The following is a 19,909-nucleotide window of genomic DNA, read 5'->3' as shown; positions in this document are numbered from 1 at the left end:
GTCCACTGTGCAGATTATTTAGTAGTTAGAAAATACATGAAGCTGGCCTACGTACTGATTTGATGGCTGACAAGCTGATGCTTAGTGGAAGATGGAATTGGCCCAATGAATAGTTGGAGCAACATCCTTTTCTAGCTGATATCCCTACTCCAACTCGTAGTACAAATGATAGAGTTGTTTGGAAGATACATAATGATAAGGAAGTTGAATTTGCAATTAAAAGAGTATGGGAGGACTATAGGGATGATGGCATGAATGTGTCTTAGAGCAAAATGTTGGGATTTCGTTAACCGCGTAAACTATTTGGGTCTACAATGAACGTTCTATTTCCGCAAGGTTATTAGAGTCATTATTTAAAACATGAGGGGTATCTTTTGTATATAATTAAAATATTTAATTATTCGGATTCAAAAACTATTTTGCGTTAATAAAATCATGTTTTATAAAACTACGAACATTCATAATTAACGATCATCAATCTTTTCACAAATGAATTAATATGATTAATTCGTTTAGACAATTAATCTAGTTTAATCGTCTAAAGATTAATACCATTAATTAAAGCGGAATGATTAACGAAACAATTAAATCTAATTTAGTACCTATTCAAACTCAAAGCCAAGGATCTAACATGCATACAAATATAGCAAACTAAAAAAGATAAACATAAAAAAATAGAACGAAAGAACACTAACCTTTTAGCGTGCAAAAACCCTAAATTCGACTAGCTCCAACTCGACACCAACGAGCCGGACCACAAACGGAACTCCTTGCCACGAACTAAGAGTTCAAGTCTAGAACTCCTCAAGAGGTGCACACATACGAACAAATCTTCAAGACTAGATAGTTGCTAGCCTTAATTTGTTATTTAATATATATATATATATATATATTAAGTATATAAAATAAAACTAGAAGGCTTAAACCAAAAACCCTCGCAAATATGTGAGGTGAATTTCGAGCAAGCCTAGAGAGAGGGAGACGAAAAGAATGAGCAAGAAACAAGAGGGATTAAGGGTTCTTTATATAGGCATAGAAAACCCTTAAGCTTCCATATTTGAATCAATGTGGGATAAGGAAACCTAGTTTCTTTCTCCCTCCGTACCTTGTTTCGTTCGATCGCCCTAGGGGTTTCTCCATGGGCCAAATTTGTTTGGTCCATGATCAAATGGATTGGTCCATGGTGTTTAGGTACTCGATCCGATTTTTACCCGATCCACGGTTTCGACACAAAAATTATTTTCAAATCTAATTTTGGAGACTTCTTATATTTTACATATTTTCACAAGTTCAACTAGCCTTTCATTGTTCTTCACGTGTGACCCTTCTTGGATCATATATAAATGGCCGTATAAATTTCGTTGAGATATTTTCACAATTACAACATAAATTAGTGTAGTATTCACAAGGAATACCCCGTCACATGTTTGTTTTGTGGATGGATGTTCATGGGAGTCTGCAAACACAAGACAGGATAATGATATGGAATAAAGAAGCTAATATAAAGTGTCCACTTTGTAAAGAGTGCAATGACTCTCATAATCATTTGTTCTTCAAGTGTAAAGTCTCTAATGTAGTTTGGAATGAAATAAAAAAGAAAAGCTTGCTGACAGGAATTCAAGGGGATGGGAAGAACACTGTCTCATTACTTGAAACAAAGTGCAATAATAACAGTGTAAATAGCGTGGTAGGAAGACTTTGCTTTGGAGCTTCTGTGTATCACATATGGAAGGAAAGGAATAGTAAATTGTTTAAGGGTGAATGTAGATGTGAGAAAGCTGTAATTGATTGCATTAGTGATTCTGTCAAATTAAGGCTCATGGGTCTCAAAGTGAAAAGGACTGCACAAGTGATAAAGGTGTACAAGAACTGGGAGATCAAGCGTAATTTTGTTGATGATGTGAGAATTCTATAAGTATTTTTTTTTTGTCTTTTAGTTTGTATAGTTGATAGAAAGCAGGTTTTTGAATATGGTAGTTGAATGCTTGTCTTTATTTCCTTAGGGGAGTAATTCGGAGTGTCCAGTTTACTTCCTTTGTGAATGTAAATAACTGGTTATATAATATATACTTCACCTTTTGCGAAAAATATCTATTTATATACTTAAATCTGTATCTATATATATATATATTATTAAAACTTTTCAAAACCAAAGCTATGTTAAAACATAACAGTAGTTAAGCGAACTTTTTAAAGCATTTTTCCACGCCCAAAGCTATATTAAAACATTGCTATATGGGATTTTCATTTTATGTGGCATCTCTATTTTTTTTTTTTTGTATAGAGATACTCTAAAACTGATCTAACTTTATTGGTAAAGTTGCATCAACTTTAACCATTGAATTAAAAAGAATGGTGAAGATTTAAACATCAAAACTTAATCATATTTAATAAGTTCTTTGTGGGGTTTCCATTTTATGTGGCATCTCTACTTTTTTTTTATAGAGATCCTCTAAAATTGATCCAACTTTATTGGTAAAGTTGCATCAACTTTAACCATTGAATTAAAATGAATGGTGAAGATTTAAACATCAAATTTTAATCATATTTAATAAGTTTTTCATGCACTTTGAAATAAACGCTTTTGCAGGATAGATGATGCGAAGATACTAAGTATTATATCCAAGTTTTATATTTTGAGAACTATTTTTTTATACAAGAACCATGAGAACTCTCAAATTATGTATTGTATCACATGTTTTTTTTGTTCATTGCATGTGATATGATATAAAAAAGTATGTTGTATAATCAACTTTTTTAAAAAACCTTCAAAATAGCCTTTTGTGAACTTGTGAATAAATATGTTCACGTTTTTGTTCTTATGTAAACAAACGACTATATATATATATATAAGATTTTGAAAAAAAATTGCTTGAGCAACATATATTTTTATAACGTTTCACATGTGAATGAATAAAAAAGAAATATGATCCAATACATAATTTAAGAGTTCTCAAGGTTCACAAAATAAGGTTCTCCTATATATATATATATACCAATAAACTAAAACAGGATTGACATATTAGCCAAACGACACATGGCGTAATCCTTGATTTATTTAATTTATTTAAATTTAATAAATTAGTTTTTTTAATTGTATATATATAGATTCAATTTCTTTATTAAACTTAGAATTAAACTCTAACTCTTAGCTTATAAATACAAAACACATTATATTGATTATTTTTTTCATTAATAAAATTGTCTCTTTTTTTTCTTAGTTCTTCGACTTCTATTACTTATTTTGCTTACAATCTTCGATTTTGATGTGAAGGTAAATCCAAACTTTTATCATTACTGTTTGTTATAACTTAGCTTCGATTAATGGTTTACTTAAACTACAGATTATTTCATACTCACAAGTCATGTATGAGGAATATTTCAATAATTTCTTTATAATAAAATCTTAATAGTTACTGTAGGTATGAGGACTAGTGTGTGTGTGTATATATATATATATAGTGAAAAGTTATTTTGAGAATCTTGAAAAAAGAAGGAACCTTTAAGCCTTTTTGAATTAATTTTAAGCATTAAATCTTTTGATCAATGGATATAAATGATAATGGCATGATGGTAATTAATATGAATATTAAATTGCACTAATTAAAATTTATAGGGCAACAAGGGATTTTAAAACATGAATTTAAACTTTTCTATATATAAAGTTGAAGTCCAATCTAAAAATTTAGCTAAATAAAAGCTTAGGTGGCACAACTCTTAACCCTTTAATTCATTAATTTGATTAAAACAGATCTATATATGACGTATGCCATCTCTTAATATTAATTAATATATAATTAAATAATTACAAGAAATGGGGAAGTGCTGAACGTTTCAACTCACCATTTTTTAGAGTAAATTACACTTTTCGTCCTTAAAGTTCGCACGTTTTGCACTTTTCATCTTTTAAGTGAAAAAATTACACTTTTGACCTTAAACTTGACAGAATTTTGCAATCGACGTCCCTTGGCCATACGGCGTTAAGTTTCAGCTGTTAAGTCCCAGATATGACTAATTTATACCCAATACCCACATTGTTATTGACCATTTATTTAAGTGTTTTCCTACAATCACACCCATTACCCACAGTAAGGGATGCCTCTGCCCACTACGCAGCAGTGGAAATCCCAGTTTTGACTAAGCCTCACTGCGCCGCAGTAAGGGGGTGTTCATGCTCACTGCGCCGCAGTGAGGTGTCTTCCCTGGCGAAATTTGTTATAAATTTGATATGGTTCCAGTTTAGCATTCCTTATTTAACATGATCGGTTATCCATGTGTTTGTGATTGTAGGATGCTACTGGAGTGGACAAAAGAAAGCAAATGGAAGTGGGACAAGGGAGCGGTACTACTCATGAACCAGCTACGGCTGCTAGGAAAACAGTGGAACCACCACCTCTTACGTTTTGGCCTGGAAATTTGAATGAAAGGCATACCTGGCTGACATGTGCAGGGGTAAGACAACCCCATAAGAACAACTATTTAAATAAGTTGTACTCACTACACAAGCAGGTTGTCTGCCCGCCGAGATATCTTCATCATACGGGGGCTCGTTTGTTTGGGGTTGAAGCTGATGTTAATAAGTGGTTTAGTATTCAGGTGCCCGTAGGTGATAGGGTAGTCCATGTTAATATGTGGCAAGAAATTTTTCTGAATAGGGAACCAGTGTACCGTGACCTGTGCTTGGAATTTTATTCGACTTTGAAACTATCTAAGGAGTTACACAAGGTGAAAGATATTTTCAAGGAAAGATGTGTTTCATTTTACTGTGGGGGAACACAACGGAAGATATCTATTGCTCAATTTGGTTATTATACTGGTATGTACTCACAGGAACAGTTGAGAAACAATGAATTCAGGCAAGTGTTAAGCAGAGGATTGTATGTTAAGCATGATCTTGGTGATAATGAGTCCATTGCACAATATTGGACTCGAATTTCAGGAGGAGAAGCCTGGCCGTCTGGTGGTTCAGGTACTGGTTCTAAAATTAAGAATGTGAGGTTGAGATTATTGCATCGTATCTGGTGGTTCAGGAGGAGATGATTGTTACGTATCTGGTCCAGAGGTCTACCCATTGAGATAAGGCATATCAGTTGGATCTCTGGTTGATGAAGTTGTTCAGTGAGGGGGCGCCAAGTAGGTTTGCTTTAGCCCCCGTGGTTGTACTCGACAGGATGTGCAACCATAGTGATTCTATGTTGGTTCTGGGGCAGTTTGTTACCCGTATTTATATGCGTATGGGTATTTTTGATTCAGAGGATTGTCAGACTCATCTTTCTCCACCAGTTATGCAGGAGAGTTTGGTAGAAAAAGAATTGATCAAAGCTAAGATTTTGAGGAAGGGACAAGGGGTCAACCTGCGAGATTGATAAAGGATGAAGGAGTGGTTGTTGCACCACCTCCAGTTGTGGAGGCACCTAAGGATGTAGAGATGGGGGATGCTCCACAGGAGCCACCGAGGAGGCGAGGTCCTGTAGGTATTGATTTGACCCCATTGAGCACCCAGATTCAGCAGATTTATGAGGGGCAGCAGGCTAGCCGCCAGGCTTTTGATGATTATCAGCGCTGTATGGATCAGGAGATCACTTGGTTAGGGTCCCAGCAGGGGTACACTAACTACACTCTTGATTATTACCAGCCGATGTGGCATGCCCAGTTTACGGGGAATGATTTTGTGAGACCTGACTCGATTCCAGCCTTTAACCGACCACCCATCCGTGTTCCACCTTATCGACAGGATGGCGGTTCTTACTTCTCTACGCCCGCCCAGATGGACTTGTTTTCACGGCCCCATGACTTGGGAGGATCTCCTAGAGGGCCGGTCCCGTTTGGTCGATACACGGGTGGTGATGCTGGTATTTCTTCCTCTATGCCTAGTTTTACTGAAGGTGCTACTTCTGGATTTGCCAATTTTACTAGCGGCTCAGGAGGATTTACTGCTGGAGGTTCAGGACATGTTGGTGATCAGGCAGGCAGTGCTTATGGTGGTAGTGGCTCAGGACAGGAGGAGGACCGCAACTAGGTGACGGATCTTTTTGCTCCACCCAATTTCTCGCGCCCTGGACAGTATGATTGATGACAGAGATGATGATGACTTCCATCCGGTACTGTGGGATGGGGTCATATGATGATTGATTGATAGTCATTTTGGTATCTAGATGACTGTTTTCTATACATTATTTCTTATTTTCTTTCTTATTTCTGTTGGTATCCACCCTATGGGGTAATGAAACATTGTACTTTGTTATTTTTCTTTTTCTTTTGGTTTGTTTGCATGAACAGTAGGAATAATGTGGTGCTTGGAATTTGTTATGGTGTATTTCTGATGCAATTTGAGCAGATTATTGATAGCTATAGCGCAACACAAGTGTGGGAGGAACCCCTTGGATTCTCTTCTCATCTATTTTCTATGGCATCAATGTTGATTGTGTGATGGTGTGCATATACTGGTAGTAAGTTCAGCGCCGCATTTTTGTTGTTGGTATGTTTGATGCACACACAACTCTCGCACTTCTGTTTTGTTACAAGTTGTTTCTCCCGCCACGCAAAGTGTTCTTCCTTTTTAGGAAGCGCAATTTGTGGTACGGGGTCGACTAACTTGTTTTAAAACGGAATGTGTCCTTGTTCCGGTGTGTGCTCTATTTATCGGTTTTGCTTACCCCTATTTACCTTATTTTGACCGAATATGGACATTGAGGGCATTGTCCATCTTAAGTGTGGGGGTTAGCGAATAGGTTTAAGTTACCGGGTTTATCACTTTTGTTGTTTTGCCATTGAGATTTCTATCCGTTTTGTTGATGTGTCCCTCTCATAGGCCTTTGGATTCTATCTAAGGGTAGGAGTCTCCATTTCGAGCTCTTCACTGTGATATGTATGTTTAAAACTGGTGTTTTCAATTTGGCGAGATAATAGAAGTTGATATGAATTTTAAACTTGAGTTGAACTTGTCCTTGTGGTAAATTTCTTTTGACACTTAATTTTTAACTTAATAAGCAATTTTACTACAAAATTTTTTCCTTGACAAAAATTTTTAATTGGCAAAGTGTGTTCTGAACGGTTGTTTGGCTAGTGCTTTGGGATTGATAACATTACTTGCATACTCATATATATCCAAAACACCCAATCGTGAGATTTCATCATTTCATATATAGTTGTGTCCGGTAACGGTTTTGGTTTGTTTACCTCGTAAATACGCCCCTCTCTTAGGCTCTTGGATTTATTCGGGAGTAAGGGTTTTCATTTAGATGCTCTGCACTAGGATGTGCGTGTTTGGGGTACTTCTAAGCCATTTTCGGGTTCTTTTCTTGATAAGAGTATACCGGTGATGTGTTGATTCTAGAACTTGGCCTGGTGATCGTGACGAGTACATCGGATAACGAATTGGCATTTAGGTTTGACCATACTTTTTCTTTCTTTCTTTTCACTTTTCTTTTGTATATTCATAAATCCCTATACATACCTTTATACAACCTATATACAATACATACCTTTATACAACCTATATACACATATATACATACATTTTTCACTTTTCTTTGTATACCTTAGATCACTTTATACACATATACATCCCTATTAACTTTAGCCTTTTCCTTTGTATCATTTCACCTTTATATGTAAACTTTACCTAATTGTACCTAACTATACCGATAGTCTAATCTGGGGGGTCATTGATTGTCATTGGTTTGTTTGGATGATTTGGGAGAGTTTCAGTGGATTGATTTGTGAAATATTCTTGTCTATGAGAATACGTCAATGGGTTAAGTTATTGAAGATTTTCTTGGATTGTTCAAACAAAGAAAGTGAAGTGTAATAGACATGTTTATCATTGTAAGAGGGTATCTACTAGTAGAGTAAAAATGGTTCAAAAGAATAAAAAGAATTGAAAAACAGAAAAATTAAAAAAAAAAAGAAAAAAAAAAGGAAAGAACTTCGGCTACTAGTGGGTATTTCTCATTTTCAAATGTCTAGAAAGTTTGTTGTATCATTATTATGGAAGACTTGGTTGATAATAAGTTATTTGAAGTTGATACACCACAATGTTGTCGGTTTTGATTGGTACTTTGGAGGTGTGTTCGTAGAATAGCATCTTATGGGTTAGTGGTTTGTTGGCAATCAATGGTATGGGTTTGATTAGACTATTTTATCCATTTTTCATATATCTTATACTATCAATTCTTACCTTTCACTTTTAACCTATAAAGTTCCCATACTTCATTGTACATATCCATATATGCATAGCCTTAGTTTAACTATACAACCACCCTTGTGCCTATTTTGACGATGTACTTGATCCTTGCGCCGTGTTGGTGGAGTGACGATCCTAGTTCAAGCCTATGGTAAAAGAGTATACATCACGACTGAGCTATGAGTGATTCTTCATATATTCAACCCCAAAAGTAAGTTTGTTGAAGTAGAATGATATTGATAGGATCGTTTGTTTCATTTATGCTTAGTTGATTATCGTGGCTTGCGGATTGTTCAGGTATTGTCAAACATTTCGAGTTTTCATTTAAGATTAAAACTGCTTCACCCGCTTTTTGTCATTAGACACGCTTGGTGTTGCTTCTTTTTGATACTTGTCGTTTGTTTGATAGTTTGATTATCAAGGAAAGCTTTTACTAAAATTCTGGATTTGCTTGAGGACAAGCAATGCTCAAGTTTGGGGGGGATTTGATGTGACTAATTTATACCCATTACCCAAATCGTTATTGACCATTTATTTAAGTGTTTTAAGTCAATTTTGTGTGCATTTGGCGCGTTTATGGTATTTGTTAGTGTTTTCATACTCTAGACAGGTTACGCGTTCATCTGGCACATTTTCGGAAGATTTGTGGTCAAGACAATGATTTGTAATATTGAGAGTTGTTTCAAGTGGAAGAGATAGCAAGTTTCAAGCTCGAAAGATAAATTTTGTACACAAGCTTATGACTGCGACACAGTGGAGGATACTATGCCCACTGCGCCGCAGCCCAAATCCACAGAAATATTTGAAGTTTACCCCACTGCGCCGCAGTGGGGGTTCCATGTGGATGACTGCGCCGCAGTCCTTGGAAGAGGAAAATAGGACGTGGAATCAGACTGCGCGTGGTGAAGGCATGTAAGATCACTGCGCCGCAGTCCCTTGAAGTCAAAGTCAAAGACCACTCACTGCGCCGTAGTGAGGGGATGTCACGGCTCACTACGCCGCAGTGAGTGCACGGGAATTGGAGACCTAGGTCGGTTTTTGCATTAGATTTTTGGAGGGTATAAATAGAAAACCTAGGTCGAATTTGAAGGTATCCAAAGTCTTTCTAGGAGATGTTCTACAAGGGTTCTTTGATCTCCAAGCAGGTTTTCACTTAGGCGGACTCATCGAAGATTCACGAACACCCATCTAGATCATAAAAATTTACTGTCTTGCAATTTTCTCTTTTACTCAAACGATTGGTACAATATGTTCTTCTCTTTATTTGATTATTATTGCTACTTAATCATGAGTGGCTAAACTATTTATCATCCACTTGATGAAATGAGACGAATGATGTGATTTCAATATTTTTAATTCAAAAGGGTTTATTTAATTATCGTTGTTCTGTGATCTTGATGATTTTAATTCTTTTTAATAATTAAATATGATATTGGTTGCATAAGATTCTTCGTTGGTGGTACCAGTTGAATGTATATGTGATTTTAAAACGGTTACTTGTCTATGAGTAATTATCACTAGTTCATGGTATGATAGTGAATATCATTTTAAGAAAAGATTAATTTTGTCAACGTGATTCATAGCGGTTGGTGGTACCACGTTGTTGTCACATAGGTGCAATTGATAATTCGATAGTCAGTAAAACTAATTGTTGGAAAAAGTTGTCTTTGCTTTGGTGGTACTGGCTTAGGTAATTCAACTAGCAATTAGGAGATTCGGTAATTTGTTCACGGTTGGTGGTACCACATGAGCACCTTAATCTTGTCACGATTATCTTTAAACTCTCAAGAATTTGGTCTTAATTTAATGCAATCACATTTGAAGTCAAGTGAAGTCAATGTGGATGACTTTTATTAATATTGTTTGAAGTTCTCTTTTATTTTATGCAATTTGTCTTTACATTAATTTGTTAAAGGATTTTCGAGCAACACCCGTTTTACAAACCATTTCATAAAGCAACTAGTCATATCCAATCCCTGTGAATAAACACGGTCTTACCTCGTAACTATATTACAAGCGATCGGGTCCACTGCCCGTGAGTGTAGTAGTGAGTTTGTAGGTGATTCTAGTTTATAAATTTAAAGCTCGATTTTGCACATCAGTCCCACACGTGCAAAACACGTGATGGACTAAAAGTGCAAAAGGTGACTAGTTCAGGGACGAAAACTAAAATTTAAATTATATATTGTCATCATCTTCATCTTCTCCGGCTAAGGGCCGGAAAATTCGCCGAAAAACTTAAAGTGTCGATATCTCGCTCGTTTCTTCGAATTAGACCACGAAACCCCCACCAAACTTCTCAAAATTATTTTCCACACGAATCCTAACCAAAAGATTTCATATTCAACACTTGCCGGAAAACTCAAAATACCGTGGTCACAAAAACCGAGCGTAATAGAGTAACTCGCCCTCCAATTAGATAAAACCGAGGCCTTCCATAACGAGAGTCGTGCCTCCACTAAATCAAATACTGGTTTCCAACTCTTGAATAAATACCTTAAGATCCAAATACGTGAAAGGAAAAGTATGACTAACAATGTAGTTTATCCGCTAGCTCAGAAATTTCGGGTCATCAACACTGCTTCCATAAAGATTAGACTTGTAGAAGTTGTTTAACCCCAAAACAAGAAAAAAGACTCTTATAAGTTACTGATACACTCCACATTGGATTTAGATCAAGCAACAAAACGTCATGGTTTCATGTTACTGATCTTCTGTCTCAAATCGATCTGGAAATCACAAGGTTTTATTCGCGATAGAATTCTGAGCATGTTGATGTGATGATTTCTTCATTTCGTTGAGTTTGGTCGGCAGTTTGTTTTCCGGCGAGATTTTGAGTTTTCCGGCAAGTGTTGAATCTGGAATCTTTTAGTAAGGAATCGTGCAGAAATTAATTTTGAGAAGTTTGGTGGTGGTTTTGTGGTCTAATTCGAATAAACAAGTGAGATATCGACATTTTAAGTTTTGCGACGAATTTTCTGGCCACTCAGCCGGACAAGATGAAGATGATGACAATATATAATGTAAATTTCAGTTTTCGCCCCTAAACTAGTCACCTTTTGCACCTTTAGTCCCTCACGTGTTTTGCACGTGTGGGACTTAACGGCTGAAACTTAACGTCGTATAGCCAAGGGACGTCGATTGCAAAATTCTGCCAAGTTTAAGGTCAAAAGTGCAATTTTTTCACTTAAAGGATGAAAAGTGCAAAACGTGTCAACTTTAAGAACGAAAAGTGTAATTTACTTTTTTTTTTTTTTTTTAGATTTCGTTCCATTAACTTTTCCATAAAACTAATTTCTCTTCCATCGTTATACAGATTGATGTTCAATTTCTTGATGTTCATTTATCTTATTTGGCTGTCGTAAGTTTCTATCTATCTGTAACCTTATAATATAACTATTTTAACACATTTAAAAATTATCACAACTAGTTTAACTTTAAGCAATTATCATAATACTATCCGGGTAATACCTGGGTCCTTAAGCTAGTATCAAAATCGTCCCTATATAAGATATTGAATGGTCAACGACAACTTCCACCTTCTACCTAGTAATATGATCTTGTTGATGGATAAAACTTTATATGTCGGATATTTTGTATACTTTTGTTCCACTAAGATTGTTAAAGTGTGAAAGTAACCACTAAGATAAAATTCAAAGCAAAGTACATAAACAAAACCATTAAAGTTAAAGTAATTTCTATTTGAATGAGAATTAAAGATCTATTAACACTAATAACAATAGTAATAATAATATTATACCAACATCCATAGGAAGTTGTAAATTAATAACATTAAATTAAATTGTAGAGGAAATATACCCTTCATGTCGATTGAATAGTTAGTATGTGCAATATAATAATCATCTTCATCAATGACTCTTGATAAACTTAATATAACAATATCTATTGAGAACAATAAAATATAAGCATTATTTTATAAGAATTTTGGAAAAAACTAACCTGTTCGTCAATAAGGAGAATCTCTAGTGTCGTCGGAGTCTTATCTTATAGTTTTAAGGTTGCATCCATGACACAAGAGAACGTACTTTCAACACGGTATTGCGTTTGGTAGGGGTCATATCCTTAATCATGGTGATTGATGCCATAGAGTATAGAAAATATTGAAAGATGATAGTAATTATTTAGATATTATTGTGAAGTTACTTTGAATAAATAATACGAATAAGAATAAGATAAGAATAATGTATAATTTGTGAATATATATACTAATTATTAAACTTGTATCTTAGTGAAAAGAATTCCATATCCATTAAGTTTTAAGAGATATACATAAAATAAAATTAAAATTAAAGTTACATTAGGAAAACATTGTTTAGCCGATATACATTTAATTATCCCTAAATCTACCAATATATATATAACAAGGTCCTAAATTCTTTTATAAAGAAACAAGAACCGTTAGATGAGTTCAAACTTTTAATCACAACCTTTAAATCAAAATAATTGTAACATTACCATATTTATTTTTAAGTAACACAACATTAGTCCTTCAATTATGGTAAACTTAAAGAATTACATACATTGTGTTCTTTTCAATTTCCATATGTATATTAATATTTAGTTATTATCTAATTTATCAATTATCAATTGATTGATATTTATATATACAAGGTATCAACATGACGACAATATTTGTTATTTTAGTAAAATGATTTTGATTTATTTTGAATGATTTTTATAAATTAATTATAGTGAAAGAATTCTGTCTTTAATTTATGATCATTAAAATCAATCTAAAGATTTTTTGATTTATTTTGGATGGTTTTTATAGATTAATTATAGTGAAAGAATTATATCTTTAATTCATGATCATTAAATCAAATTTAATTATTTCATATTTATTGAATGATAATATTAACTAGATTATTATCCGCGTAATACGCGGAAAACATATATAATTAATTACATCTTAAATTTTTATAATATTATAAGTTAGCATATATTTAAACAAGTAAGAATTAAACCACTAAAAACATGAAGTTACATTAGAGGTCGTTTAGATTCCGCTTAACAGTGAACAGACAGTTGAAAAATGGATACATGATCTATTAGAGGTCTCGCTAAGTAAGGTTTTCGTTTCTTTGGATGTCTTTCATTAATCCGGATATGTCTGCATTGTCATTGTACTTGTGCTTTAACGTTTTGCTTGAATAATTTAGTTATACACTAAAATTACTAAGCAACTTAGTTACCAATATACATATCGCATGTTGTGTTAATCTAATAAGTTAAAATTATGCATAATATAATTGCAATTTTCATACAACTATTTTTCTGATATATATTTGTGATAGCTTATTATAGACTTCATATTTATTTTTTAGCTCTTTATTAAGAAGGCCGGTTTGACATCCAGTCCAGTTTTTAAAACATTGATCTATAAAAACGTTATATGATAAATTCTATACAGAAATCCTTATAACCAAATTTTATTTGTTACATGATAAAAAATCCTATACAAAAATATAGTTTAATAAAAACGTATTACATAAAAAAAAGAAAACTTTATTGTAAAAAAAATTAAAATTAATTTTAAAGATAAAAAATAAAATGTAAAATATAAAAATATTAGTTTTTATAATTATATCATTAAAAACATTAACTATTAATGTCTACAAACTTAAATAAGGAAATAATACTAATTTAAATTTATTAAAATTAAATTAAATCTAAAAAAGTTAAATAAGGTATATGGCATCATCATTTGATCGAATGACGTCCTCATTTGATCTAATGACTCTAATTAAAAGTTGAACTTCAGATCCATACTTCTCCAGTTATGAATTAAAGTTTATCTTTTATATATATTTAGAAATACTCATATCTTACTGTGTTTGTCAGAATATACCCTTAATAATTGTTGAAATATACCATAAATAATAGTATATACAAATTATTTGATTCTCATTCTTTCTTTTACTAATTGTGATATTATTATTTACGTATTCTTCAAGCTTGTAGTTTTGAGATATATCTTTTATTTATCGATTGTATTGTAACTTATTATAGGATACCAATACGTAAACTTGTGATTTTATTTTATTAAAATGGATCATCGCCATGTTTTTTTTTAATTATTATTGACCTTGTCATAAATATTTGTTTAATTTACCTTTTTTAATATTTTAAAATTTAGCTTTAATTTAATAATATGGTCATTATTTATGAAAAAAAATTTCTACATTCTAAGACTATAAAAAATAATTAATTTAATGATATAATCATATAAAATAAATTTAAAATTAAGTAAATACAGCAGTAATCCTTCCATTTTAGATAATTAAAATGTGTTTATTTAATTTGTATTATTGTATTTAATGAATATATATAAAGTTGAAGTAACAAATAAGTTTAACATATTTTAATGATGGATGTATTTGTAAATGTTGAGTTTTTTTTTGTTAACATTAATATTTTATTGTAAATAAACAAACAACTACTGTAATCAAATATTAAGTTCTCACAATAGATTATATTATTATATTGAATTAAACTTTTTTTAACATCAAGAATATATTGAATTTTATTAAGTATATATTTTCCAATAATTATAAAGTGCCCCCTCGATTGCCAAAATGGGTCAAATCGATCGTTCGATTCATAAATGCAAACATAGAAACATAAAATAATAGCGTTATTAAAAAGTAAAAGTTATTACAATACCACTTAGCAAACTTTAAACTTTGATATTTCATCATAAAATTTTCATTATAAATACTATCTACATATATATATATATATACACATATATATATGGTAACAATCCTGTGAGAACACTCTTAAAATAATAATGGTGAGAACACTTAAAAGCATAATTTTGATGCATTAAAAGTCTATAAAACTAATTTAATGCATAACTAATTGTCATTATTTAAGTGTTTAACAACACATTGATCTGTCAAAATTGAAAAAATCACGTTATTATATATGTATCCAAACTTAGGTATAGATCATCTCACATATCAATTTTCTAATATTTGTTGTAAAATAAATAAATCACATAGGCCCCATGAATTTTATGGTTTAAAAAAATGGCATGTGAGAGGTTCCATACCCAAACTTTGGTACATCGTACATGATAGCCACATATTCTCTTCCCATATATATATATATATACACACATATACATATAGATATATCAAAAGAAAAGGTACCTTAAAGAGAGATATGATATTCATCTTTGATTTTATTTTTTTAGTTTGTTTTTTTGTTTTTTTTTTCATTCTTTCTTTAATTAATTAATTTAAGGAAAATTTTAATTTTTAAAAATATTCTGAATAATCACTTAAATAAATCAATACATTTGAATATTAAGTCAACTTAGATATGCATGATGACTTAACTTAAGAAAGCATAAGTTGGCTCAGTCTACAACTAAACACTTTAACATTCTTTTACATTGTTTGTTATCAACAAATCTAATCAATTTACACTATGACTCAATGTGTAAATCCTATTAGTCAACTTCAATACATAAATTTTTTTGAATAGTAATATCATCATATTTCAACTTATCCTAATTAGTAAGTATGTTATTATGAAATCTTAATTTATTTAACTCGCGTATTACGCGGAAAAATAATCTAGTATATATATAAAAGATAAACCTTAATTCATAATTAGAGAAGTATGAACCCTTAGATTAAGTTTAACTTTTAATTATAGCCATTAGATTAATTGATGATGACATATACCTTATTTAGCTTTATTATATTTTATTTAATTTTAATAAAATAAAGATATTTTTATTTCCTTATTTAAGTTTGTAAACATTAAAAATTAATGTTTTTAATTATATAATTATGGAACTAAAATTATGGAAACTAATACTTTTATATTTTACATCATTTTTTATCTTTAAAACTAATTTTTAATTTTTTTACAATAAATATTTTTTTAATATAATACGTTTTTATTAAATCATATCTTTGTATAGGATTTTTATCATATAATGAATAAAGTTTAGTTATAAGAATTTTTGTATAGGATCTTTATTATATAACGTTTTTATTAAATAAATGTTTTGAAAAGCGAACCGGATGTCAAAACGGTCTTTTTAATATAACTAACAAACAAATATAGAGCATATAGTAAGCTATCACAATCATATATCAGAAAAATAATTGTATGAAAATTGCAATGATATTATGCATAATTATAAGTTAAATTAACACAACATGCGATATATAGATTGATAATTAAATTGCTTAGTAATTTTAGTATATAACTAAATATTTCGAGCAAAACGTTAAAGCACAAGTGCAATGACGATACAGACATATCCGGATGAATGAAAGACATCCAAAGAAATGAAAACCTTACTTAGCGAGAATTCTAATAGATGATGTATTCATTATTCAACTGTCTGGTCACTGTTAACCGGAATCTAAACAACCACTAACTTAACTTCATGTTTTTTAGTTGTTTAATTCTTACATGGTTAAATATTTGTCAAATTATGGTATTATAAAAATTTAACATGTCATTAATTATATATGAATACATGAGTAATAATCTAATTATATATATATAACTATAATATGATATAATTTAATTATTATAAACAAAAAAAATCTAGAAAAAAATCCATCCATGGCTTTAAGATATACTTTATGAACAACATAAGAAATCTATCTCTTCATTCCATTAAGATATACTTTGCTTCCATTAAATATACTTTGCTGTCTTAATTTTTTTTATTATTATTACTTAATGATTAATGATGATGATTAGGCTAAAGTATAATTTTTAAAGTATATTTTAATGATAATTAGGCTAAAATGTGATTTTTTTAAAGTATTCTTAAAATTAAGAATTTAATTTCAGTATGACTTCTTGGAAAAAATCCTATATATATGGCATGCTTTTATAATTGTCACATAATCAAAAATATATCCTCTCTTAGTTATATAAAGAGATGTATGTAATGAAATTATTTAGTGATCACATGTGCATGGTTAGTGATATATGAGCGCATGTATGTAAGTATTATGTAAATGAGATTATTTAGCGATCACATGTGCATTACTAGTGATAAGTGTCAAAAACAAAAGTTTTGTTTTTTTAGCATGTATGCACACGTACATAAGCATATGTAAATGTTTTAATGTAATTCAAAATTTGACATCTTTCATAATAAGATGAATTTATAATGAAAACTTCGTACAGATATATATATATAGGTACAAAGAGAAACACGAGTGGCCGTGAAATTGGAATTTAAGCATGATAAGAAAACTCCAATAATTAATGATAATGATCTTTTATTATACTAAAACATAGTTGTTCTAATAATTTATCAACCAATTACAACCTTCGAGTTTTTAATGTTGACTTTTGTTTTCAATTTTGACTTTAATTTACACTTTTTGGTTTTCCATAAAAAATTGGGATTTGACTTTTTCAATTTTTTAAAATTAATATATAAATAATTAGTGTATTACAATATTACCCTTAAGGTTCTTAAAATACCTAAAACAGTAGTTTAAAACAACTCCCGCATCGCACGGATATATTAGAGACATTTATAAGTTAATGAACTCTTTATTAGTCTAATATATTATTTATATTAATAAAAATATAACTTTCTAGTCGTTCATATGTAAAGTAAATAATTTAACCAAATTGGAATCCTACATGTATCCAAAGTTAGATTTTTATAGTTTTGTACATATAGTCTTTATTTTAATATTTAACTTTTTTAATATAAATATATATATATATATATATAGGGTAACACTCCAGTGAGAACAGTCTTAAAATAAGAACGGTGAGAACACTTAAAAAACATCATTTTGATGCATTAAAAGTCCATAAAACTAATATAGTGCTTAACTAATTATCATTATTTAAGTGTATAACAACACATTGGCCTGTCAAAATCAAGAAAATCATGTTTTTTGTTTTGTGCATCCATCTTGGATGCATATTCTTCAAAATAATGCATCCACCAAAAAACGTGATTTTTTCGATTTTGACGGATTAAAGTGTTGTTAAACACTTAAATAATGATAATTAGTTATGCACTATATAAGTTTTATGGACTTTTAATGCATAAAAATGATGTTTTTTAAGTGTTCTCACCGTTCTTATTTTAAAACTGTTGTTATTTGATTGTCATATATGAAGGTGCCACATAATGAAATCTTACGTAGCAATATTTAAATATAACTTTGATTTTGAAAAGGGCTTAACTACTTTTTATTAAAGATATAGATATAGATATAGATATAGATGTATAGATAGATAAAACAATATTGAAGGGTTCTTGAAGCACCATGTGGTGTGATCTTTAATCAATACATGTAATTTTGATCTATTCATTAATCAATTAATTCTTATTTTTAAATATACATGATAAATCTATCTAATATAATTATAATATAATTTTTTTAAAAAATATTTATATCTAAATTAAAAGAACTAATCGAAATATATTTCTAATTATTATTATTAGTTAACTTATCAAATATTATTATGTATAAATAAAACCTTTAAACATAATATTCAATTTAAATTTTACGCTAATATAGTTATGTTTATCTATATATCATGAATAGATTGTGGTCCAGGTTTAATTTGAGTCTAAAGGTTTCATTGATTTTTTTCTATCTCATCAAATCCCACCTCCTCCCACCACCACCATCATCTTCGACCACCACCATAATCCTCCGGCGACGACGACCATCGCCCCCACGACTTACACAACTTACACATGTGTAAGTTATTCGACCACCATAATCACCACCACCACCATCATCTCCGACCATCTCCATAATCTTCCGGTGACGTGACGGCGACTACCGTCACCACAACTTACGCATGTGTATGACTCATGTGTAAGTTACATGAACCCTTAGACTCAAATTAAGACCTGGACTCAAAATAACTCACCCCTTGTTAATTTAATTTATTCATCTCAATAATTAATTAAAGGGAGTTCGATCTTTAATTTGCCGGCTATGGGGGGAGTGGTATGTCAGTGATGAAACTTCTCTTCATTCTTTGCTTTTTCTATCTCGGACATTCTCAAGTCTCATTACTTTCATCTGGGGTGGACGAAGACAAAAAAGGTTGAGTGTACTTGCACTTTGTGAAGGGAAAGGAATGAGGCAACTTTCATCAACATCCGACCAACGATAAGGAGAATAGTCAAGGAAGCAAAAGAGCCGTCTTTTTAAAGATTAGGGAGTAGGTCGCCAGGTCACAGGCTGTTGGTTTGAGCGCAGACCATTGAAAACGTTTTGGTCTTGCACTCTTGCAAGTTTAGAATAATTATATGTTAATTGATGGTTTGGTTTCTATTTGTCCTTTCTAGGTGATCGTATTTTTCTATTTGGAAGTGATATATTCACAACTCAAATTCGTTATTTACAAAAAAAAAAAAAATTTCAAGACAGTTGTATAATGTGCGATAAATGCTTATACTTGTTGTAAATGACAAATTTTTATTGTGAATATATCAATTCCTTTTTCTATTTTCTTTAAGAACATTAAAAGTTGTCAAGTGGTCCTATCTAGATCATTTGATTTTCTAACTTGTTAGGCCTATCCTTATAAGTCGTCCCCCCCCCCTCCGTCCGAAATGCTTTCGCAGCCAACCTCAGGGGCGGACCGACATATACTGTAGGGGTAGCTAGGGGCTACGGGTCCGTGAAGTGAAAAAAAATTTAAAATTTTTTATGTTATGTATTGGTGCTACGG

The sequence above is a fragment of the Erigeron canadensis genome, chromosome 9, assembly GCF_010389155.1.
Source record: "Erigeron canadensis isolate Cc75 chromosome 9, C_canadensis_v1, whole genome shotgun sequence".
Lineage (NCBI taxonomy): Eukaryota > Viridiplantae > Streptophyta > Magnoliopsida > Asterales > Asteraceae > Erigeron > Erigeron canadensis.
This window is presented reverse-complemented; position numbering follows the sequence as displayed.